General features: G+C 49.0%; 1 protein-coding gene across 2 annotated transcripts in view; it reads right to left on the reverse strand.

Annotated features, from left to right (window-relative positions):
• map3k9 (mitogen-activated protein kinase kinase kinase 9) overlaps positions 1 to 14,093 on the reverse strand; it is a 274,576-nt gene that overhangs the window by 116,049 nt on the left and 144,434 nt on the right. The window lies entirely within an intron of this gene.

The following is a 14,093-nucleotide window of genomic DNA, read 5'->3' on the forward strand; positions in this document are numbered from 1 at the left end:
ATCAATTGGGGAGTATGGAGTGAGGGACTGCGAAGGGTAAACGGGACCTCCTCTTGTGCAAGGATGAGCCTGATACAGTTTAAGGTGGTGCACAGGGTGCATATGACTCGGGCGAAAATGAGTGGGTTCTTTCAGGGGGTAGCAGGTGACTTTGAGAGGTGTGGGGGCCAGTGAATCAGGCGCACATGTTTTGGGGTTGTGAAAAATTGGGAAGATTCTGGGTGGGAGTGTTTGTGGTCTTAGCCAGGATAGTGGAGGAGGGAGTGGAGCCGGACCCTTTGGTGGCAATATTTGGGGTTTCAGGGAAGCCGGAGCTCATGGAGAGGAGGAAGGCCGATGCCATGGCCTTCGCCTCTCTGATTGCATGGCGATGAATTTTGCTGGAGTGGCGGTCGGCATCGCCACCGGGGGTAACAGCTTGGTTGGGTGACCTGTATGACTTCCTGCGGTTAGAGAAGATGAATTATGAGTTCAGAGGCTCAGCAGGGGAGTTTGAGAAAAGGTGCGGGATGTTTGTGACCGTGTTTGAGGAGCTGTTAATTGCAGGGGGGTGGGGGTGGGTGGGTGATGGCGGGCGGGGGGTTGAAAAAGGAGAAAAATCTGTACAAACTGTATAGTTGATTGATGGGAAGAATGTTTCCCGGGGTGTTTATTTGCTGTAACCTACTTTGATACAAGTTTGATTAAAATGCTTTTTTAAAAAAAATATCCCCCCTCATCCTTCTAAACTCCAACGAGTACAGACCCAGAATCCTCAACCGTTCCTCATACGACAAGTTCTTCATTCCAGGGATCATTCTTGTGAACCTCCTCTGGACCCTTTCCAAGGCCTGCACATCCTTCCTTCGATACGGGGCCAAAACTGCTCACAATACTCCAAATGGGGTCTGACCAGAGCCTTATACAGCCTCAGAAGTGCATACCTAGTCTTGTATTCAAGCCCTTTTGGCATGAATGCTAACATTGTATTTGCCTTCCTAACTGCCGACTGAACCTGCACATGAACCTTAAGAGAATCGTGAACAAGGACTCCCAAGTCCCTCTGTGCTTCTGCTTTCCTAAGCATTTCCCCATTTAGAAAATAGTCTATGCTAAATTCCTCCTTCCAAAGTGCATAACCGCACACTTTTCCACATTGTATTTCATTTGCCACTTCATTGCCCACTCTCCTAGCTTGTCCAAATCCTTCTGCAGCCCCCTTGCTCCTCAATACTACCTGTCCCTCTACAGATCTTTGTATCATCTGCAAACTTCAGTTCCTTCTTCCATATCACTTATGTATATTGTGAAAAGCTGTGGTCCCAGCACAGACCCCTGAGACACACCACTAGTCACCGGCTGCCATCCTGAAAAAGACCCCTTTAGCCCCACTCTCTGCCTTCTGCCAGTCAGCCAATCCTCTATCCATGCCAGGATCTTACCCTTAACACCATGGGCTCTTAGCTTATTTAACAGTCTCCTATGCGGCACCTTGTCAAAGGCTTTCTGAAAATCTAAATAAATCACGTCCACGGTTCTCCTTTGTCTAACTTCCTTGTTACCTCCTCAAAGAACTCTAACAGATTTGTCAGACATGCCCTCCCTTTGACAAAGCCATCCTATTTTACCATGCACTTCCAAGTACTCCACGATTTCATCTTTAATAACAGACTCTAAAATCTTACCAATGACCAAAGTCAGGCTAGGAATCAGTTGAGTGAACTTTCCTTGATCGCTTCAAATGCAATTCCATATGCGGGACCAAATTCTCCAGTCCCCTCAGTGGTGGATGTTCTGTGGGCAGAGGCGGCTCTCTAGCGGCCACAGGTGAGATCTTCCGGTCCCACCGAAGGCGATGGTGATTTACATTCTTCGCCTGTGCTGAGGTAAGGTTCGATTCGGGACCGGAAGATCCCACCAGTGGGAAGTGGTGGAGAATTTCTCCTGCAGCCTCACTCAGACCCTGCACAGCAACAGTTCTCTACTCTTTTATATTCCATTCCCTTTGAAATAAAAGCCAACATTCCAATGGTCTTCCTCATCACTTGCTGCGCCGGCGTGCTAATGTTTTGTGATTCACATACCAGGACCCCCAAGTCCCTCTGTACCGCAGCCTCTCATCATTTAATTAATATGCTGCTTTACTACTCTTCCTGACAAAATGGACATGTTCACATTTTCGTAGAATCCCTACAGTGCGGAAGAAGGCCATTCATCCCATCGAGCCTACATCGACCCTCTGAAAGAGAACCCCTCCGAGTTCCACCCCCCCACCCTATCCCCATAACCCTGCCTAACCTTTGGACACTAAATCAAGGACAGCATAAAAGCTAAAGAAAAGGCATTCATAATGGCGAGGATTAATGGGAAGCTAGAGGATTGGGAAGCTTTTAAAAGCGAGCAGAGGACAACTAAAAAGCAATAAGGGAGGAGAAGATGAAGTATGAGTGCAAGCTAGCTAGTAATATAAAGGAAGATAAGAGTTTTTTTAAAAATATATAAAAGGTAAGAGAGAGACAAAAGTAGACATTGGACCACTGGAAAATGTGGCTCGAGAAGTAATAATAGGGAACAAAGTGAGCAATTGCTCGAGGATGGCTGGTTTGGGGAAGTGCTGTCGATGGGCAGGGGGGGGGGGGGGGGTCAGAAGGAACAATAGGTGGGAGACTTGTTGGCGCCGGAGTCGAGAGCCACCAGACTAGCTGGGTGAGCTGGTCTACAGAAGCCACGTGGGGGGGGGGGGGGGTGCATATAGCTAGTTTATGGCTGGGGTTAGGTTACAGGGTGTTGTTGCTAGGGGGGGGGGGGAGAAGAGGGGTAGTTGATCGGCTGACGAGGGAGGGACTTGGGTTTAGTAACATGGAGGAGGTCGGATGTGGGGGCAGCCAGGAGGCGGGCCAGGGAGGCGTGGCACAGGGGCTAGGGGCGAGCCCAAGAAAGGAGATGGCTGATCGGCGAAGGGAGGGGGCACGGTACCCCCCAACCAGGCTGATCACCTGGAACGTTAGAGGGTTAAACGGGCCGGTAAAGAGGGCTCGTGTGTTCGCGCATCTGAGGGCGCTGAAGGCGGACGTAATTATACTACAGGAGACTCATCTGAAAGGAGCTGACCAGGTCAGATTAAGGAAGGGCTGGATTAGCCAGGTCTTCCACTTGGGGCTGGATACTAAGACCAGAGGGGTGGCGATTTTGGTTAACAAATGGGTGCAATTCGAGGTGGGTAGCCCAATTTCGGGTGGGGGAGGTAGATTTGTCATGGTGAGTGGCAAGCTCAAGGGGGTGAGGGTAGTCTTGGTCAATGTAAATGCCCCGAATTGGGATGATGTGGATTTTATTAAGAGACTGCTGGGGAAGATACCTGACCTGGACTCGCACAGGCTGATTATGGGAGGTGATTTTAACACAGTCCTTGACCCCGACCTGGACCGGTCGTGTTCAAAAACAGGTAGAGTGCAGGCAATGGCAAAGGAACTGAGGGAGTTCTTGGAGCAAATGGGAGGGGTTGACCCATGGAGGGCTAGTCGGCCGACGGGGAAAGAGTTTTTGTTCTATTCACATGTTCAGAAGGTGTATTCCCGAATTGATTTTTTCATCATGAGCAGGGATTTGCTGGCGGGGGTGACAGACGTAGAACATTCGGCGATCGCTAGTTCGGACCATGCTCCACATTGGGTTGATCTGCAGGTCTGGAAGGAAAGCTTTCCGCGCCAACAATGGAGGTTAGAGGTTGGTCTGTTGACGGGCGAGGAGGTGTGAGAGAGAGTGAGGAAATGTATGCAAAACTACCTGCAGGTCAATGACACAGGAGAAGTCTCAGCTGCGGTGCTCTGGGAGGCGCTGAAGGCAGTGGTGAGAGGGGAGCTGATCTTGATTCGAGCCCATTGGGACAGGACGGACAGGGCAGTAACGGACCGACTGGTAAAGGAGATCTTACAGATAGACAGGAGGTATGCGGAGACCCCAAGGGCAGAGGTATTAAGGGAATGACGAAGGCTACAGGCGGAGTTTGGGGTGTTATCCACAGGTAAGGCGGTGAAGCAGCTTAGGAAGGCGCGATCTACGAGCATGGGGAGAAAGCCAGTAGAATGCTGGCATAGCCACTGAGGAAGAGGGAGACGGCTAGGGAAATAGGGAAGGTAGTCAACAGGGGGGGGGGGGGGGGGGGGGGGGGGGGTAAACTTGGTAGGAGATCAGACAGGGCTGAACAAGGTGTTCAGGGACTTCTACAGTAAGCTTTATAGCTTGGAACTCCCCGCGGGCCAGGAGGGGATGAGGCGCTTTTTGGACGGATTGTCCTTCCCAAAAGTGGGTAGGGGTTTGGTAGACGGGCTGGGGGCCCCGATTAGGACCAAAGAAATATTGGAGGGCTTGAGGGCCTTGCAATCGGGTAAAGCTCCGGGGCCGGATGGGTATCCGGTGGAGTTCTATAAAAGGTTCTCTGAGATAGTGGGGCCGGTGCTGGTTAGGATTTTTAATGAGGCAAGAGACAGAGGGGTTTTACCCCCGATGATGTCACAGGCCACCGTCTCCCTGGTACTGAAACTGGACAAAGACCCGGAGGCATGTGGGTCCTATAGGCAGATCTCTCTGCTCATTGTAGATGCAAAATTCCTGGCCAAGCTTTTGGCTTCTAGAATTGAGGACAGTGTGCTGGACGCTATTACTGAAGACCAAACCGGGTTAGTCAAGGGCAGGCAGCTGGTGGCCAACCTAAGAAGGCTGCTAAATGTGATCATGATGCCCCCGTAGAGTAGGGAGCTAGAGGTAGTCTTGGCAATGGATGCGGAGAAGGCTTTTGACCGGGTTGAGTGGGACTATTTATGGGCGGTATTGGGGCGATTTGGGTTCGGAGAAAGCTTTATCGACTGGGTTAGGCTGCTGGACCAGGCTCCGGAGGCTAGTGTAAGGACGAATAGGGTGGGGGAGACGACGACAGAGTTTCGTTATACGCCGACGACCTGCTCTTATACATCACGGATCCAGTGGCTGGGATGGATGGAATCATGGGAATCTTGAGAGAATTCGGCCGGTTCTCGGAGTATAAGCTGAACATGGCAAAGAGTGAGTTGTTTGTAGTCCAAGCGAGGGGCCAGGAGGATCGGCTGAGGGGGCTGCCGTTTAGGTTAGTAGGGGACAGTTTTAGATACTTAGGGATAAAGGTGGCGCGGGACTGGGGTCGGTTGCACAAGTTGAACTTATCCCGGTTGGTGGAGGAAATGAGGGTCGGGTTCCGGAGGTGGGATGCACTCCCATTGACACTAGCGGGGAGAGTGCAGACGGTCAAAATGACGATCCTCCCAAGGTTCTTGTTCGTATTCCAGTGTCTCCCCATTTTCATTCCGCAGTCCTTTTTTAAGAAGGTCAATAAAATGATTGTGGGATTTGTGCGGGCGGGAAAGTCCCCGCGGGTGAGGAGGTTGATGCTCGAGAGGAACCGAGGGGAAGGGGGGCTGGCGCTGCCAGACTTAAGTAATTACTACTGGGCGACCAACATAGCTATGATAAGGAAGTGGATGGTGGGTGCGGGGTCTGTTTGGGGGCGGATGGAGACCGCTTCGTGCAGGGGCACCAGTTTGGCAGCCCTGGTTACGGCGCCCCTGCCGCTCCCGCCGGCACGGTACTCCACCAGTCCTATAGTGGTGGCGACTTTGCGGATCTGGGGCCAATGGAGAAGGCATGTGGGGGAAGTGAGAGCATCGGTTTGGTCCGCAATTTGCGACAATCACCGGTTTGCCCCGGGGAATATGGACGGTGAGTTCCGAATATGGCAGAGGGCTGGGAGTGAGAGGATGGGGGATCTGTTCTTAGAAGGGAGCTTCCCGAGCATGAGGGCGCTGGAGGAGAAATTTGGGCTGGCAAGAGGGAATGATTTCAGGTACTTGCAGGTGTGGGACTTTCTACGCAGACAGATTCCATCCTTCCCACGCCTGCCACTTAGGGGGATCCAGGACAGGGTAGTGTTCAGTGGATGGGTGGGGGAGGAGAAGGTCTCGGACATATATATAAAGAACTTATGGGGGCAGAGGAAACACTGACCGAGGAGTTGTAGCTTAGAACATAGAACATAGAACAATACAGCGCAGTACAGGCCCTTCGGCCCACGATGTTGCACCGAAACAAAAGCCATCTAACCTACACTATGCCATTATCATCCATATGTTTATCCAATAAACTTTTAAATGCCCTCAATGTTGGCGAGTTCACTACTGTAGCAGGTAGGGCATTCCACGGCCTCACTACTCTTTGCGTAAAGAACCTACCTCTGACCTCTGTCCTATATCTATTACCCCTCAGTTTAAAGTTATGTCCCCTCGTGCCAGCCATATCCATCCGCGGGAGAAGGCTCTCACTGTCCACCCTATCCAACCCCCTGATCATTTTGTATGCCTCTATTAAGTCTCCTCTTAACCGTCTTCTCTCCAACGAAAACAACCTCAAGTCCATCAGCCTTTCCTCATAAGATTTTCCCTCCATACCAGGCAACATCCTGGTAAATCTCCTCTGCACCCGCTCCAAAGCCTCCACGTCCTTCCTATAATGCGGTGACCAGAACTGTACGCAATACTCCAAATGCGGCCGTACCAGAGTTCTGTACAGCTGCAACATGACCTCCCGACTCCGGAACTCAATCCCTCTACCAATAAAGGCCAACACTCCATAGGCCTTCTTCACAACCCTATCAACCTGGGTGGCAACTTTCAGGGATCTATGTACATGGACACCTAGATCCCTCTGCTCATCCACACTTTCAAGAACTTTACCATTAGCCAAATATTCCACATTCCTGTTATTCCTTCCAAAGTGAATCACCTCACACTTCTCTACATTAAACTCCATTTGCCACCTCTCAGCCCAGCTCTGCAGCTTATCTATATCCCTCTGTAACCTGCTACATCCTTCCACACTATCGACAACACCACCGACTTTAGTATCGTCTGCAAATTTACTCACCCACCCTTCTGCGCCTTCCTCTAGGTCATTGATAAAAATGACAAACAGCAACGGCCCCAGAACAGATCCTTGTGGTACTCCACTTGTGACTGTACTCCATTCTGAACATTTCCCATCAACCACCACCCTCTGTCTTCTTTCAGCTAGCCAATTTCTGATCCACATCTCTAAATCACCCTCAATCCCCAGCCTCCGTATTTTTTGCAATAGCCTACCGTGGGGAACCTTATCAAACGCTTTGCTGAAATCCACATACACCACATCAACTGCTCTACCCTCGTCTACCTGTTCAATCACCTTCTCAAAGAACTCAATAAGGTTTGTGAGGCATGACCTACCCTTCACAAAGCCATGCTGACTATCCCTGATCATATTATTCCTATCTAGATGATTATAAATCTTGTCTCTTATAATCCCCTCCAAGACTTTACCCACTACAGACGTGAGGCTCACCGGTCTATAGTTGCCGGGGTTGTCTCTGCTCCCCTTTTTGAACAAAGGGACCACATTTGCTGTCCTCCAGTCCTCTGGCACTATTCCTGTAGCCAATGATGACATAAAAATCAAAGCCAAAGGTCCAGCAATCTCTTCCCTGGCCTCCCAGAGAATCCTAGGATAAATCCCATCAGGTCCCGGGGACTTATCTATTTTCAGCCTGTCCAGAATTGCCAACACCTCATCCCTACGTACCTCAATGCCATCTATTCTATTAGCCTGGGGCTCAGCATTCTCCTCCACAACATTATCTTTTTCCTGAGTGAATACTGTCGAAAAATATTCATTTAGTATCTCGCCTATCTCTTCAGACTCCACACACAATTTCCCATCCCTGTCCTTGACTGGTCCTACTCTTTCCCTCGTCATTCGCTTATTCCTGACATACCTATAGAAAGCTTTTGGGTTTTCCTTGATCCTTCCTGCCAAATACTTCTCATGTCCCCTCCTTGCTCATCTTAGCTCTCTCTTTAGATCCTTCCTCGCTACCTTGTAACTATCCATCGCCCCAACGGAAACTTCACACTTCATCTTCACATAGGCCTCCTTCTTCCTCTTAACAAGAGATTCCACTTCCTTGGTAAACCACGGTTCCCTCGCTCGACGCCTTCCTCCCTGTCTGACCGGTACATACTTATCAAGAACACGCAGTAGCTGATCCTTGAACAAGCCCCACTTATCCAGTGTGCCCAACACTTGCAGCCTACTTCTCCACCTTATCCCCCCCAAGTCACGTCTAATGGCATCATAATTGCCCTTCCCCCAGCTATAACTCTTGCCCTGCGGTGTATACTTATCCCTTTCCATCATTAACGTAAACGTCACCGAATTGTGGTCACTGTCCCCAAAGTGCTCTCCTACCTCCAAATCCAACACCTGGCCTGGTTCATTACCCAAAACCAAATCCAACGTGGCCTCGCCTCTTGTTGGCCTGTCAACATATTGTTTCAGGAAACCCTCCTGCACACACTGTACAAAAAACGACCCATCTATTGTACTCGAACTATATCTTTTCCAGTCAATATTTGGAAAGTTAAAGTCTCCCATAATAACTACCCTGTTACTTTCGCTCATATCCAGAATCATCTTCGCCATCCTTTCCTCTACATCCCTAGAACTATTAGGAGGCCTATAAAAATTCCCAACAGGGTGACCTCTCCTTTCCTGTTTCTAACTTCAGCCCATACTACCTCGGAAGAGTCCCCATCTACCATCCTCTCCGCCACCGTAATACTGCTCTTGACTAGCAGCGCCACACCTCCCCCTCTTTTGCCTCCTTCTCTGAGCTTACTAAAACACCTAAACCCCGGAACCTGCAACATCCATTCCTGTCCCTGCTCTATCCATGTCTCCGAAATGGCCACAACATCGAAGTCCCAGGTACCAACCCATGCTGCCAGTTCCCCTACCTTGTTTCGTATACTCCTGGCATTGAAGTAGACACACTTCAAACCACCTACCTGAACAGTAAGTGGGAAGAGGAGCTCGGAGGTGAGATAGAAGAGGGCTTATGGGCGGAGGCGTTGAGTAGGGTAAACGCGACTGCAACATGTGCTATGCTCAGCCTGATACAATTCAAGGTCGTCCACCGGGCCCACATGAAAGTGGCCCGTTTTTGGACAGGAGGACAGGTGCACCAGATGTGCGGGAGGACCAGCGAACCATGTCCACATGTTCTGGGCATGTCCAAAACTCAGGGGGTACTGGCAGGGATTCGCAGACGTTATGCCCCGGGTACTGAAAACAAGGGTGGTGATGAGTCCAGAGGTAGCAATTTTGGCGGTTTCGGAGGACCCGGGAGTCCAGGAGGAGAGAGAGGCCGACGTTCTGGCCTTTGCTTCCCTAGTAGCCCGGCTACGAATACTGCTGGCATGGAGGGACTCAAAGCCCCCAAAGTCGGAGGCCTGGCTATCGGACATGGAGAGCTTCCTCAGACTGGAGAAAATTAAGTTCGTTCTGAGAGGGTCACTGTCAGGGTTCGCCCGGAGGTGGCAACCGCTTATCGACTTCTTCGCGGAAAATTCATCGTCAGCAGGGGGGGGGGGCACGTGAGGAGCGGTTAGGGCAACCTAGATTAGGGGGTTAATTAGGCAGGTCCTTGTGGGATGGGAGTTGGTTTTTGCACTATGTTGATTGTTCTTTGCATACTGTTCTGTACTGTTGCTGTTTACTATGCCAAAATGCCTCAATAAAACTGTTCATTAAAAAAAACAAGGGTTCTCCCATTTAAGACATAATAATACCAATAATAATAATCGCTTATTGACACAAGTAGGCTTCAATGAAGTTACTGTGAAAAGCCCCTAAGTCACCACATTCCAGCGCATATTCGGGTACACGGAGGGAGAATTCAGAATGTCCAATTCACCTAACAAACATGTCTTTCGGGACTTGTGGGAGGAAACCGGAGCACTTGGAGGAAATCCATGCGGACATGGGGAGAACGTGCAGACTCCTACAGACAGTGACTCAAGTGGGAGTCGAAACTGGGACCCTGGGGCTGTGAAGCAACAGTGCTAATCACTGCGCTGCCACGCAGAGGGTGGGTCCATCTTCCAATTAAGGTGTACACCCTTTTCTGGGTTGAATTGCAGCTGCCAGGCAATTGTACCCAGGCAAAAGTGAGAGCCTGTAGCCCTGCCTGGACCACTGGCCTCCCCCAACCGATCTGCCAGTGGTTGGTCACCCGCAGGAACCTGGAGGCTGACCAGAAATTCCCAGTTAATCTCCTTTAGTTAATCTTCAATCCCCCTCCACCCCCATCCCACCGCCGCTCAGGGGTAGGATGGAGCCGGGCTACCAGTAAGCCAGCCAGAGCTGCTATTTCCATCTCCAGCACCACCCGAGATTTTGCAGAAATAAACACAGTAGGCATAAAACTGTGCAATTAGAGGGTGTATCTTAAATAGATGAGATAACGAATAAACACCACAGAATGACCCTTCAACAGGAATGGGAGCAGAAATCCTCACGGCCGTGAGGTCTTGGTTAGCTGCCAATAAACTCAAGGGTTAACTAATACGAGAGGCAAAACAAATGGAGCTAAAGAGTTGGAGAGAATTTGGAGTTTATCCTGAGGTACCAGATGAATTTCAGCCAGCTTGGACTTGTAATGAAAAAGATGGGACTCAAGGCTCAAATGAGGTGAGTTGCTAGGGGCTTCAAAGATTGGATTCTCCCGCAGTTGGGAAAATAATCTTTAAAATCTTTTTGTCCCTTTTGGCCACATATTCATGGGAGTGCAGGCCAACTTATTTAAAGGCCACATTTTGACCAGGTGATACCTTTCAGTGATTTCTAAAACCACCAAAGGTGCAGCAGGTTGCAGAAGGAAAGCCAAACAAATGTGACTAAGGCCTGAATGATGTCTCCAGGATCCGGTCACTTTTCAGTCCAATCTGTTTTGCTGTTGACAAAAAGCACATTGCACAATGTTTTATTCATATCAAAAAAGGAAAACTTTAAGGCACCTCCATGAGGCACAGTGGTGATTTCTCATGGGGTGGCACTGTGGAATTTAAGGAAAGCATTAACAACAAAAGTAGAATAAAATTTAAGATTCGGAGTCATGCTCCTGGCAGGATGCTTTTATTAGCTTAGCTGCTAAGCGGAGTAGATTTGAATAACTTTAAGTCAACAACCCTATTGAGTGTGTTGCGCTCATTTGTTTAATCGTACTCGGTCATAACAGAAAATGTATTACAGCTATAGAAGTGACAGAGCAATTGTGAAGTTTGATTAATCAGCTGAACTGAGTGTGCACTCCAGACTAGACCAGATGCTAGGTATGGTATGCTGGAGTTAAGTAACATGATGAAACACTTTAAATGTGGAAAATATTTTAAGGGGAAAGAGGTTAAATCTGGATTAATTTGTACTTAAGCTTCCATTCCGTCTGCCCTGTGTGTGATGATATGCAGAAGCAGTTATGTAAATATTAACAGATATGACCTCCAACCAGCAGCTGGCAGTAAAGAACAACCACGTGACACTGCAATCTCGGGGAATCAGGAAATAGTCATCGTAGTGGATAGTCACATTTGTAATAGCTCTTGGATAATTTCATAGTAGTAATTTAATAGTTAGTCATTTTAGTAGTTTTCATATTGTTATCTGAGCTACATTATTGTTAATCAATACACATTCAATAGTTATGAACTAGACGTTCTCTAGTGCACTAATTCCGTCCAGCCAAGCACCAGAACGTAACACTGTGGCGGGGATATGGCTCCACGGGGCTTTCCTGTGTACATCTCAGTGTGTCTGGTTTAAACCTGGAAGCAGGTGGCATCAAGTTGGGTTCCAACCTAACACCTCTTTTCGGCGCTTCCCCCCCCCCCCCCCCACCTGAAAACAAGCCTGGTTGTTAAGATTTTTCCCAAAGGATTAAAAGGCCCATTGTACAGGCTGCAGGATTGTTCCATCATGGATGTACAAAATAGTGAGTGTATCAGTGTAGCTGGTGCTTCTCTAAGAGGTTGGTGCACACTAATTGGGCATAAAGGGGGTTTAATTGGGGGCAGAAAGGTGGCACAGTGGTTAGCACTGCTGCCTCACGGCACTGAGCACCCGGATTCAATCCCGGCCCCGAGTAACTGCCCATGTGGAGTTTGCACATTCTCCCCATGTGGGTCTCACCCCACAACACAAAAAGATGTGCAGGATTGGTGGATTGGTCACGCAAATATGCCCCTTAATTGGATAAGAAAATTGGGTACTCTTCAATTTATTTACAAAAATAAGGGGTTCAATTAATTAAATGCCACTTGCCACTTATCAGTCCAAGCTTGAATGCTGTCCAGGTCTTGCTGCATGCAGGCTTGGATTGTTTTATTATCTGAGGAGTCGCAAATGGAAATAAACACTGAATAAGTGAACATCCCCACTTCCGACCTGAATGAGGGAATATCATTGATGAAGCAGCTGGAGATGGTTGGGCCAAGGTCATTACCCTGAGGATCTCCTGCACTGGTATCCTGGGGTTGAGATGATTGACCTCCAATCAACACAAACATCTTCTAGGTGCTAACAATGACTTCAACCAGAGGAGAGTTTCCCCCACTCCCCAATTCTCATGGACTTCAGTTTAGCTAGGGTCCTTGGATTGTTTTATTATCTGAGGAGTCGCAAATGGAAATAAACACTGAATAAGTGAACATCCCCACTTCCGACCTGAATGAGGGAATATCATTGATGAAGCAGCTGGAGATGGTTGGGCCAAGGTCATTACCCTGAGGATCTCCTGCACTGGTATCCTGGGGTTGAGATGATTGACCTCCAATCAACACAAACATCTTCTAGGTGCTAACAATGACTTCAACCAGAGGAGAGTTTCCCCCACTCCCCAATTCTCATGGACTTCAGTTTAGCTAGGGTCCTTGTTGCCATACCCGGTCAAATAATAATAAATAATAATCACAATAATCTTTATTATTGTCACAAGTAGGCTTCACTGCCATGAAGTTACTGTGAAAATCCCCTAGTCGCCACACTCCGGCGCCTGTTCGGGTACACGGAGGGAGAATTCAGATTGTCCAATTCACCTAACAAGCACAGCTTTTGGGACTGTGGGAGGAAACCGGAGCTCCCGGAGGAAACCCACGCAGACAAGGGGAGAATGTGCAGACTCTGCACAGCCAGTGACCCAAGTGGGAATTGAACCTGGCACTGTGAAGCAACAGTGCTAAACACTGTGCTACCATGTCACCTTTTGCTGTCTTGATGTCAAGGACAGTCACTCTCACCTCACCTCTGGAGTTTGGAGCAAGGCTGTAAAGAAATCTTGGGCAGAGTGTTCGTGGCAAACTGAGCATCAATGAGCAGGTTATTGCAGAGTAAGTATGACTTGATAGCACTGTTAACAACACCTTCCATCACTTTGCTGAAGTAGAGTAGATGGCTGAGGCATAATTGACGGATTGGAAGAACAGGACACATTCGGACATTTTCCACTTTGTCAGGTAGATGCCAGTCTTGTAGCTGGACTAGAATAGCTTCATAGAATTTTCATAGAATTTACAGTGCAGAAGGAGGCCATTCGGCCCATCGAGTCTGCACCGGCTCTTGGAAAGAGCACCATACCCAAGGTCAACACCTCCACCCTATCCCCATAACCCAGTAACCCCACCCAACACTAAGGGCAATTTTGGACACGAAGGGCAATTTATCATGGTCAATCCACCTAACCTGCACATCTTTGGACTGTGGGAGGAAACCGGAGCACCCAGAGGAAACCCACGCACACACGGGGAGGATGTGCAGACTCCGCACAGACAGTGACCCAAGCCAGAATCGAACCTGGGACCCTGGCGCTGTGAAGCAATTGTGCTATCCACAATGCTACCGTGCTGCCCTGCTCAGTGCAAACCTTCAACACTACAGATGGAGTGGTGCAGGCTTCAGGTGGTGGGTCAAGGTGGAACATTTACTCAGCACTCCTGACTGAAGATGGTTGCGAACATTTCTGCCTCATCTTTTCCATTCAAGTGTTGCACTTCTCCATCTGTGAGGGCGAGATTTTCACGGAGCCTCTTCCCCCCATTAGTTGTTTAATTGTTCGCCAGCTTTCGCTATCGGGACTGTTCTCCGTATATTAGCACTAGTTCCCAAATGAAGTGAACTTTGCATGGTTGAGCGGTGCCTACATCAATGCGCCATGCAAAGTAGTC

The sequence above is a fragment of the Scyliorhinus torazame genome, chromosome 2 (assembly GCF_047496885.1).
Source record: "Scyliorhinus torazame isolate Kashiwa2021f chromosome 2, sScyTor2.1, whole genome shotgun sequence".
Classification (NCBI taxonomy): domain Eukaryota; kingdom Metazoa; phylum Chordata; class Chondrichthyes; order Carcharhiniformes; family Scyliorhinidae; genus Scyliorhinus; species Scyliorhinus torazame.